The sequence below is a fragment of the Elephantulus edwardii genome, unplaced genomic scaffold (genome assembly GCF_000299155.1).
Source record: "Elephantulus edwardii isolate Elephantulus edwardi_28Jun2011 unplaced genomic scaffold, EleEdw1.0 scaffold00015, whole genome shotgun sequence".
NCBI classification, from domain to species: domain Eukaryota; kingdom Metazoa; phylum Chordata; class Mammalia; order Macroscelidea; family Macroscelididae; genus Elephantulus; species Elephantulus edwardii.
The window spans coordinates 10,277,196-10,287,756 of NW_006399765.1; positions in this window are offsets into that span (position 1 = coordinate 10,277,196).

Here is a 10,561-nt window from a genome sequence, read left to right on the forward strand (position 1 = left end):
CCAGGCAGCAGAACAGCACTATGGGGGTGGGGCGTGGGCTCAGGTCAGGGCCCATGGGGCTGCCATCCGGTCCTGCTTCCTCTCTTTACCTCCTCCTCTACCCTTTTCTGGGGTGTGTGTGTGTGTGTGTGTGTGTGTGTGTGTGTGTGATGATTAATAACATGCTATATGAGGTGCCGTGTAGTTGTGGCACGTGTATATTTGTACACGAGGTGTGTGTCATGTGTGTGGTCATGTGTGTGGTGTGGGAGGCATGTGGCATGTGGGGGCTGGGGTTCACCTGGGGCATGCCTGGTGAGGTTTGTGTGTGGCATATGTAGTGTGTATGTGGTCGAACATGTGGGCGTGTGACAAGTACGGCACGTGTGGCGTAGCACGTGATATACCCATGGTGTGCATGGCTTGTATTTGTGCACATATCCCGCTTTCACGTGCACGTCGATGTGTGTGTGTGTGTGTGTGTGTGTTTGCGTGCATACAGTACGTATTCCTGACTCCCATTCCTGGGTCTCCCTCACTGTTGCCCGAATCCCGTCCGGCTGGGCCTTGATCCCTCTGTCCATTCAGGAGTTTCTCTTTCATTCATTGGTTGGTTCTTTCATAAAATCCTCGTGAAGCTGTCAGCAGCCAAGGTGACGAGGGGGTGTCTTCTCTGTCCCTGGCTCAGTAGATCCGTCTGCTTCTCTTCATCCTCTTCATTCCTTCGCCATCTCAGCTTTCTCCTTCCAAATCCTCCCATCCCAGGGACTCCCCTCAATGGCTTTAGATTCTGTGTACCCCAGGCCTGTGTGCCTGTCAGTCATGTCTCTCTCTTGCTCTGTGTGTCTCATTCTCTCATTATCTCTCGGTCCTCCTTTCTCCGTCTTTGTTTTCCTAACTTTGTTTCTGTGTCGCTTCTTCTGTCTTTTTGCTTCTTTCTCTGTTTCTGTCTCCAAGCTCCCTTTGTGTCTGTCTCGCTGCTGTAGCCTAAGTCTTGGCACCCCTCTGTTCAAGCATTAACTCATTTCTTTCCTCAGGACATGACCATTAAGCTCAGTGTGTGAACTGTGTCCACAACTTGGCATCCAATCCTCTTCCTAACATATTTAGACCTGTTAGATAGAAAAAAAGAGTGCGAGGGCGCGAGGGAGAGAAGTAAAGAAAGAAATTGGTCCCAAGAAGCGAACAGGCCTTTATTGCGCGGTCTGAGAGGGACGCTAAGTGAGCCGGCCGCACAGCACGCAGACAGGATAGAAATGGCACATGGGCAGTTTGGGGGGATTCCTTTTTACAGGGGTCCTGGGGAGGACTAAGATGGTACTTCTCGGAATTTGGCGTGTTAATTAAGTTAGGTTTTAGCTATTTTTAATCAAGCTCAGACTCTTATAAGGATCTATTGTCTGGTCTGGTCTTTGATGTAACCAGCTTAGGCATTATCAAGTTTCTCAGGAAGTGATCAAGCTTTGAGGTGTGGGGTAACTGCCATATTCGTCCTTCAATCTCCTCTTCCACTGACTGCTCCCCATTCCCTTATGAACCCCTTCAATCGCTGTCCTCATCCTCGGGTGTATGTATGTGTCTGAGTGGCTCAAGCTGGACTCTGGGTCCTCGTCTGTCCCCCAGGCCTCCTTCCCTCCCCATCTCAGAGGAGCACCCCCCGCCGCCCAGCTCCCCTCCAAAGTTTCTTCTGCTTTAAAGCTCATTCTCTGAACCACCCTGGCATTTGCCCTCCATTCAGTTAACGCTCTTTGAGTCTTTATCGTGTGCTGGCTCTTGCATGTGTGCGTGTGCATGTATCCATGTATAGACATGTGTACACATGTGTGAGACCCTGCCCCTCTCTGCTTCCTGCCTGCTCTCCCCTGTCTGCAAGGCTGTTCTGAAATCTGCTGTGTGCGTATAGCATTCACAGAGGATGTGTGTGTGACAAGCTCTCTGTCAGTGTGTTACTCCTGTCACTTTACTTCACGCTCTGCTCCCACTGGGGGTAATTTCCCCTGTATTTCTTCCGGTCAGCATCCACCAGGTACCTCCATCAAGCGTGGGTGAGCTCTCTGGCCTTCCCTCCTCCGCACAGAGTTCCACCTTGATTTTTTCAGATGTGCCTTATCTGTCTCTCCCCACTTCCGCAGTCTCCATCTCTTTATACAGCTGTCTCCTGGCTCTGTCCCGTGTATGCTCTTGCTCTGCGGATAAGCATAAGGAGACATGCCCATCTGTGGGTTTGTCTGGGTTGTTTACTAAGCCCCTTTCATGGGTCAACTGTTCCCTCCTCTGCCCACTTCTAAGTCACCTCTCTGCCACACGTGGCCTCTGTTTCCTGCCCCTTCTGTTGTAAGCTCCTGACCCCCACACAGCAGCCCCCCTGAGCCCTTCCAGTCCTCACAGCCCACCATAGACTCGGAACCTCCTGCTCCCTCCCCTGTGGTTGGCACCTTCTACCTGCCCCACTCCTATTTTCATAGGTAATGCTTATCTAGTCACTTAATGCACAGATGGTCACCCGCTTCAGGGCCCTTGGGGGGCCCTTTAAGTACAAGTACAAGGGGTCAACGTTCCCATCTTGCCCTATGGACTTCTTTCTGTCAGATTCAGGTCTAGCTAGAGCATCCCTGTATGTGGTAGAGTCAGTGTGTCTCTCTGTCTTGCTTGGATGTTGTTGATGTGCACTGTCAAGTCAGAACCAATTCATAGCTGACCCTCCAACAGGTTTTCAGAAGCAGTTTAATCGCACAAAAGGAGACTGCCCATTCTTCTTCAGTGGAGGAGCTGGTGGATTCGAACCACCTGCCTTTAGGATTGCAGTGAACTTTCTTACCACTAGGCCACTAGGGCTCCCTTTTTGCTTGCTAGTATTGCTTTTCTATTTCCTTTCTCCTAAGATTTTGTTCTCAGACTTTTTCTTACCCGAGTGTCAGATGTATGCATGTGTGTGTGTGCATAAATATGATTGCATGCACAAGTTTGTTTGTCTAGGAATGTGTGTGTGTTGTGTGTGTGTTTTTCTTTCTGTCTCCTTGTTGGACACACATATCTTTCTTTCCTCTTAGCCTCTTTCTAGCTAAAAAAAAAATAAATAAAATTGAGGTTTAGTTTACATGTCTTAAAATGCACAGATTTTGAGTGAAATTCTCAACAAATTTTTCATATGTCTGTGGATCCACCACCCAGAGCAAAAAAGCACACCATTTCCAGCCCCTCAGCCGATCAACCCCTGAGGGAAACCGTTGTTCTGGCTCCAACCCTACTTCCTTCCATTGTTTTCAGTCCTAAACACGGGGGTGGGGGTGGCTGGGGGCTTGTTCTCACCGCATGTGCTCCATCCTGTCTCACTTAGAACCTTATCAGCTACTGTCCCCAGAGGAGGAACCCTCTCTGCCTTTGTTCCTTCTTTAATCAACAATTATTTAATCAACAATTAACACCTCCTAGGAGCAGCCTGTGTGTGTGCACCTCTCTCAGCTCCATCTCCAAGTCATTATTGAATTCTGTTTCCATTTCCCCTGCATCACTGCTGGAGTCTCTCTCTCTCTCTCTCTTTGTGTATGTGTGTGTGTCCCCTACTCATTACCTCCCCTCTTTCCCACTTCCTCTCACCTCTATCTCTTTTCTCTTCTCTCCTTCTCCTTGGGGCTCCATCTAGATCTTCCCAGGTGAGGCTGGCTGGTTTCTGTCCCTCTTTCTCACCTCCTTTCTTTTCTCGCTGTCCCTAGGGTGGCCAAGGACTAGCACTCATTGAATGCCCTCTCCTTCCTCTGTCCCCCACATCTCCCCTCTCCCTTTGCAAACCCACTCTGCCACAGACAACAGGACAGCAGGCTTGAGTCCAGGTCTCGTAACTGAGCCCTTCACCAGGACCTGTCTCTCCAACTGCAGACCCTTGGGTTAGGGCTGGCTTCATACCAGCCCTTCCTCTTACCTGCTGTCCTGCTGCGTGCCATCCCTGGGCCCTCAGTGTCTCTCAGCATGTGCTCTCCCACCACACACCTGGCCTGTTGTCATTGTCCCCACCTTTTCCAGATCTGATTGCAAGCCTCTCCTTAGCAGACAGGCTTGCTCCCCGAGATGTGACACCACGTCTCCTGAGGCTCACTGTCTTCCCCGCCAGCTCCTTCTCCTGCCTCATCCTGCAAACCTGCATGGAGCTCCACACCCTCCCGCTGAGCCTGGTCACCTCATCCCCTGCGTCTCCCCCTTACCCCCCATGATATGGACCACCTTGGCCTTCATCCCTCGGTCCCAGGTCTTCCTGAACCCCAGCCTCCTGGACATCCATAGATAATTCAAAGCAGAATTCTCACATCCAAACCCATGGGGAGTTGTTCTGTGTCACAGTGTCCCACTACCTACAGGGCATCCAGGGCAGAAGCCAGGGTGTCTTCACTCCTTCCCCTCTTCACTCTTTTTTTTTAATGAATGCTAATGAAAATTTACAGAGACTTAGAGTTTTCAGTCATTCATTGTTGCACTTTTCTCCTTGCCCACCCACCACCCCCAATTCACTCTTCTTGAAAAGTAAAAGAAAAACTCTTTCATTGTTATACAATCCTTCCCCCCAAGTCCACTCCACTGTGCAGCCTTCATTCTGGATTCCTGTCATGACAATAATACCCAATCATCTATGCCTTTTAAACAGTTCTCACCCTCATCTGTTTCAATGCCGTATACATCTTCTCTGTCTTCCCTCAACCCCGATGTCAGTCCTGTTTTACAAGTGTCCCTATGCAATATTTGTCCTTTTGTGACTGAGATATTTCACTTAGCATAATGTCCTCCAGGGTCATCCATTTTGCATAATATTTCATGAGTTCCTTGTTTTTCAATGCTGCATCGTATTCCATTGTGTGAATATATCAGAGCTTCTCCTCTGGCTGCAGCCTTGCCTGGGTAGACCACCTTCCTGTTGAGACATGTGCCTGTCCTATCTTTCACTGCTCTGAGCCCCGTACTCGGCAAATGTGATCCCATATCCGATCAACACACACTGATTGAGCAAGCACACTGCTGTGACGTCTAGTCTTGTGAGTATCCCCAGAGCGGACAGCTGGTCACCTTAGGTGCAGACACATGGTCTCACAACCTCTTCCACATCTTCGTGTTCCATCTGCCCCCTCTTCTCATGTGTCCCCAACACCTTTCTCTTCTCTCTCTCCCCTCCCCTCTCCTCTCCTGGGTATCTGCTCCGTCTCTGCTTGTCAGTGGATGTGTGTGTTTCTTCTCTTTGCATGCATGTGTGTGTGGCCTGGAGTTCTAGCTCTGTGAATGTCAGTGCCTGTTGGTGTCTGTTTGTGTCTAGCCACGTGGCAGCTGTCTGTGTATCTGTCTAGTTGTGTGGGTGGATGTCTGCTGGTCAGCGAGACACTGTGTGGGACCTGTCTGTCTGTCATTTAGGAGTGTCCTGCCTGGCTGTGCCTTGGTGTCCATGTGTGGGAGACTCTACACATCTCTACTTGTGTCTTTCTGAGCAGAGGTGTCTGTCTGGGTGATTCTGTCCGTGTGTCTCTCTTTCTCTGGGACTGGCTCCCTGTGTGTTATCTCTCTGGCCTGCGATGGTCCCCGCACCTGGCTATCTGGTGTACACCTTTCCCCCTCTCTTCCTTCTCTGCATCCCTTCCTGAGGGGCTTGGCTGGGGTCTGCGTGTCACCCCTGCCTGTAGCCTTGGCAGCCCATGAGCCGGAGGCGTGCATCACATCTCTCACTGAGCGTGTCTGGGATGAGGCTCCCGCGTGGGGCAGGCACGTGTGTGTGCATGTCATCACGGCGCTGGTGGGGCCGGGGTCTCGCCTCACTGCTCCCGCTCTTCTCGGCCCCTCCTCCCTCCCTCTGAGCCTTTCTTCTGCGTGTTTGTCAGGCCTGTGTCTGCATTTCTGTTGAGAGGTCCTTGCTTTTCCTCCCCTGCTGCTGAGTGAGTTTCTAGGAGGGGGTGATCTTTCAGAGGTGGTCTTTCAGGGGTGGTTTGAATCTTCTTAGCTTGTTCTAGCAGCAAACTACAGCTCGCCCGGGCTGAGCCCGCTGGGCCTTTTGTTTTCAGTCTCTCCCTGGACCTCCTTGTGGTCAGATTGCCCGCCAGGACAGCCCCTTGTGGAGTCAAATCCAAAGCTCTCGCCTGACCTGCGAGGAAGCCATCATTCTACTACTGCCCCCTCGTCATCTCCAGCTCCCTCTGGTCACCCTGCCCTGCTGTTCCTGGGACCACCACATTGTTCCTACCTCAGGGACTTTGCACTTGCTTTGAGTATCTGTCCCCAGAGATCTACACAATGAGTCTCTCCTTCGGGTCTCCCGTAAACAGAGAGCAGCGTCTTCTGCCACTCTCGTCACCCTTCCCTTCATTTATTGCTCATCAAATATTGATCAATTCCTGCCACCATCATGTGTGTTGACACACTAGTTAATTCTCAGTTTGTCATGCTGGAACCCTTAGATGGCAGGGACTGTGTATCTAGGTCAATGCCATCCAAGACTCCTCCAGGTCAGACTTGTCCCCAGCAGCTGCCTCGGCTCCCGCTGCTCCCAAGCCCCCAGCCCATCTTTGGCCTCCGCACCCCCTGTGCCTCTGTGCCCCCGTCTCTGTGTGAGCCGCTCCCACTGCCAGAAGCCCCTGTTCTCCAGCTGCTCCTGTGCATCCTCCACTCTCTCACGTTCTCACTCGGAAGAGAACGGGCGCTTGCCTCAGGCCTCCTGGCTCCTGGGGTGACTGGGCCTCCCTTGGGCCCCGACCCTCGCCCCCACACTGCTTCTCTCCTCTCACTCTGAGCTGGGCCAAGTGTGTCCTGGCCCTGTGGTCACTCCTCTTTCTCAGCTTGTCTGTCTCTCCTCAGAGTGACTCCCACCAGGAGCACCACTTTGTGGCGTGTGTCTCACTGCACTGCACACACTCTTCTGTCTGTCTGTCCCTCGGACTCTCTTGTCACCCTTTAGTTCTTGCTCGCTAGCTCTCCCTAGCCCTGGGGGGCTGGTCATTGTTACATTGTTATTCTCTGAGCTGTGGACACACTCTCTCTCTCTCTCTCTCTCTCTCTCTCTCTCTCTCTCTCTCGGTGGGGGATAGAGAGAGAGCGTGAGTGCCCCTCCCTCCCACGCCACCAGCCTGGCCCCTCTCTGAGGAGTTCTTGCTTTTGTGTTCATTCTGTGAGTCACCAGCATTCATCGTACCATTCAGTCAATGCCCCTCGAGTCTCTCTCTCCAGTGCATTGTGTTTAGCTCTGTGTGTGTGTGTGTATGTAAGTCTGACTTTCTCCTTTCTCCTCCCTCCTTCCAGCCCATTCTCTCTCTTTCTCTAAGGTGTTAGTGAAATCTTCTCGGGCTTAGTGCATCAGAGGTGTGTGTGCGTATATGTATGTATGTGTGTGTCCCACCAGCATCCCGCCCGTTAGCTCCTTGCTCCTGCCTCCCCTTCCCTCCCCAGGTCTCTGTCTCTGCATCTCTGCAGCTCGCAGCCTCTCTGTTCATGTGCTCTGTATGGCTTCTCTACTTTCTGGTGTCTCCTGTGTCTCTGCCTGTCCAGCTCTCTCTGCCTCTGTCTCCCCATCGCTCTTCCCGACACTGACTCGTCTTTATTTCATATCTCTCTCTCATCACTGTCACTGATGCCTGTCCTCTCTCCACCCCCATCACCTCCTCTTCCTTCCCTCTCTCTTTACCCATCACATTTATCTCTGCCCCCCCGCCTACACTCTTCCTCTTTCTCCTTCTCTTTACATTCTCTCTTTCCTTCATTTTCCCAGATGTGTCCATGTCTCCCTTTCTAACTTGCAACATGAATTCTCCCATGCTGTCTCCTCACCTTTCCTGCCTGACTCTGTGTATGTGTGTGTGTGTGTGTGTGTGTGTGTGTGTGTGTGTGTCTCCCCCACCCCTTGCTCCCATCTGCCTCTAATTTCTCAGGACTCTCAAGGAAGCTGTGCCTGGGGCGGGGAGGGGGGGAAGTGTGTGTGTCTTATCTTCCTGGTACCCCAGTCCAGCTGTGGCGTTAGCCTCTCCTGAGATGTCAGAGTGAGGGATTCTCACACCCTACACTCATTTCCTCTTGAGAACTAGCTCCAGAGTTTCTGAGAGGGGGGTTCCCATCACTGTCCAGTTGCCCAGACCAGGCTCCCCATCCATCATGAGGATGGTGGGACTGTCCTCTGGGCAGTGTCCAGTCCACTTGCCCCCCTCTCCCCTTCAGTGGCCACAACCCTGGGAGGTCACCCTCAGAGTCACCCTCAGAGTCCCTCCATGCTTGGTTCCAGTAGGAACTCAGGGAAGCTCCCCTAAACCTCATCGACTTCTCCTCATTTTAACACAGTGTTTTACACAGGTCCTCACATTCTGGCCAAGCTGTCCCTTCAGCCCTCCTCTCCCTTTCTCCTCCCATCATGCACCTTGTTCCTCCAACCCTTTGTCAAGACTTGTCCCCTGCCTGACAAGATGGCCCACTATCCCCTCTTCCTCGCCTTCTCCTCTGTTTGACAAACTCCTCTTCCTCCATCAGACGCTGAACTGGGGTCTCGGGCTCTGGAACCTTCCTCAGGGCGACTCCTCCTCTGCCTGAGCTGCACGAACAGTCAGATTGTGTGGTAGGCAGTTGGGGCACCAGGCTGGAACCCCAGCCTCACCCTGGATCCTGCACACAGCAGGCAATTAATAAGTGTACAGCAAGCTGCTTCTGGTGTTTGCTCTCCGTGTGGGTGTGCGTAGGGGGTCCTGCGGGGCCAGGGCCCCTGTCAGCCTCTCCTCATCCACCCCCTCCCCTTTCCTTGCTCACAGTTCCCTGTTCGCTTCATCACCAAGACTCCTCTCCGTGTGCTGCCCTCCGGGCTGTGTGTGTGGCATGAGAGGCGTGTGTATGTGCGGGTGTGTCTGCGTGTCCACTCGCCTCCCCTCCCTTGCTTTTCTCTAACTCCATTTGCTCTGAGCTGGCCTCCCTCTTTTCTTGTTTCCTTGCAAGGCACACTCTCCTGATTCCAGAAGCAATGCATCCATCTTCATGATGGAACAAACATTTAGAAAAGGAAAGAAAAAGAATGCACAGAGAAAACAATAGAAGAGATGTCCATCCCATTTCCAGAGAGGAAGGGCCATGGAGACGGGCTAGGACCAGGCCCTGGGTTGTCCAGTCCTCACTGTGTACCTCCCACCTCTGCCCTCATCCTCATCTCCACGTGTCGCTCTGAGCGGGACCCCCCTGACTCTCTCAGTCTGTCTTTGTGGGTTCTGCTCCCACCCTGGGGTTCCGTTCATGTTTATTTTTGCTCACTCTTGAAATCCATTCTGAAGACACCATACTGAGGCGTATATATCTGTGAGTGTCCCCTGCTCTGGCCCTCAGTCTCACTGGATTTTGTCACCACTCTGTGTGAGCGCCTGTGTCCATGTATCTGACACCTTTGCCTGCTGGTCTGTCCCTCTGCCTCCCTCCCTCTTTCTGCAGCTTATTGGAGTTGTCATGTCATCCCCCACCGTGTGTGTGTGTGTGTGTCCACATGTGCCTACCAGAGTGGGTGTCCTTCCACACCAGCTTACTCTGTATATGTATGTATGTGTCCCCTACACTCGCTCATATGTGTGTCCTTTCACGCTTGCAGTGTGTGTGTGTGTGTGTGTGTGTATCCCTCCACACCTGCTCTACACCTGTGTATCTGTGTGTGTGTGTGTCCCTCACTGCCTCCCTCACTTCCCCTCTACCAACGACTTCTGTTTTTTCTCCTCTCCTCATCTCTGTGAGCCACTCCCATTCATAAATTCGTTTACTCATCCAAAAAAAGCAGAACATCATCCCCCCCCCCCATTGTCTGCCAGGAGCATACATCTTTTTATCACCTTTGTAATAAAAGAAAGGAAAACTCATTAAAGTTACACCAGCCCTCTGCCATGAGAATGAGGGTGTTAGAACTCTGCACCTCCCCCTGCTAGACTGACTCTGCTCTCTGCCCTCCCACCGCCAGGATTCCATGCCCCGCCCTTCGCCACCTACCACCCTCCTTCTCCTCAGATTTCTGGAATCTCATTCTCACTGCTCATGCTGTGTGTGTGAGAGAGAGAGAGTGTGTGTGTGAAAGCTTGTGCATCTGCATAGATGGTATTGAATGTGTGTGTGGGGTGTGTATGATAAGGGGAGTGTTAATATGTGTGTATATGTCTGAGTGTGACAGCCCGTGTGTGGCCCGATGGGAGGGCGTCCCTGTACGTGTCCCTGGGTACTGGCCTGTCCCCCGCCTCCCCAGGCTTTGTTCCTCTTGGTAGACATTTTCTTTCTTTCAGAAATGACATGTATTGTTATCCTTTGGCTTAAGACGCAATGCATGTTCATGTTAGAAAAGGTGGGAAATGCCAAAATAAGGACGTGCAGGAGAATATAAAATAAAGATTTCCTATAATCCCATCGACCAGAGAGAGGAATCACTGGTGACACTCTGGGGTCTGTCACCATCTTTTTCTTATATGTGTGTGGACTTTTCTCTTTCTGGGCATCTTCCTCTAGGTTTTACTTCACTCCATTTTCACTCCCTCCGTCCGTCCTTCCCTCCCTCCCTCCTTCCAAAGCATTTGTAAGTCCCATCTGAGATACTCTAGTGTGTCTTTGTCTGAATGTCTGG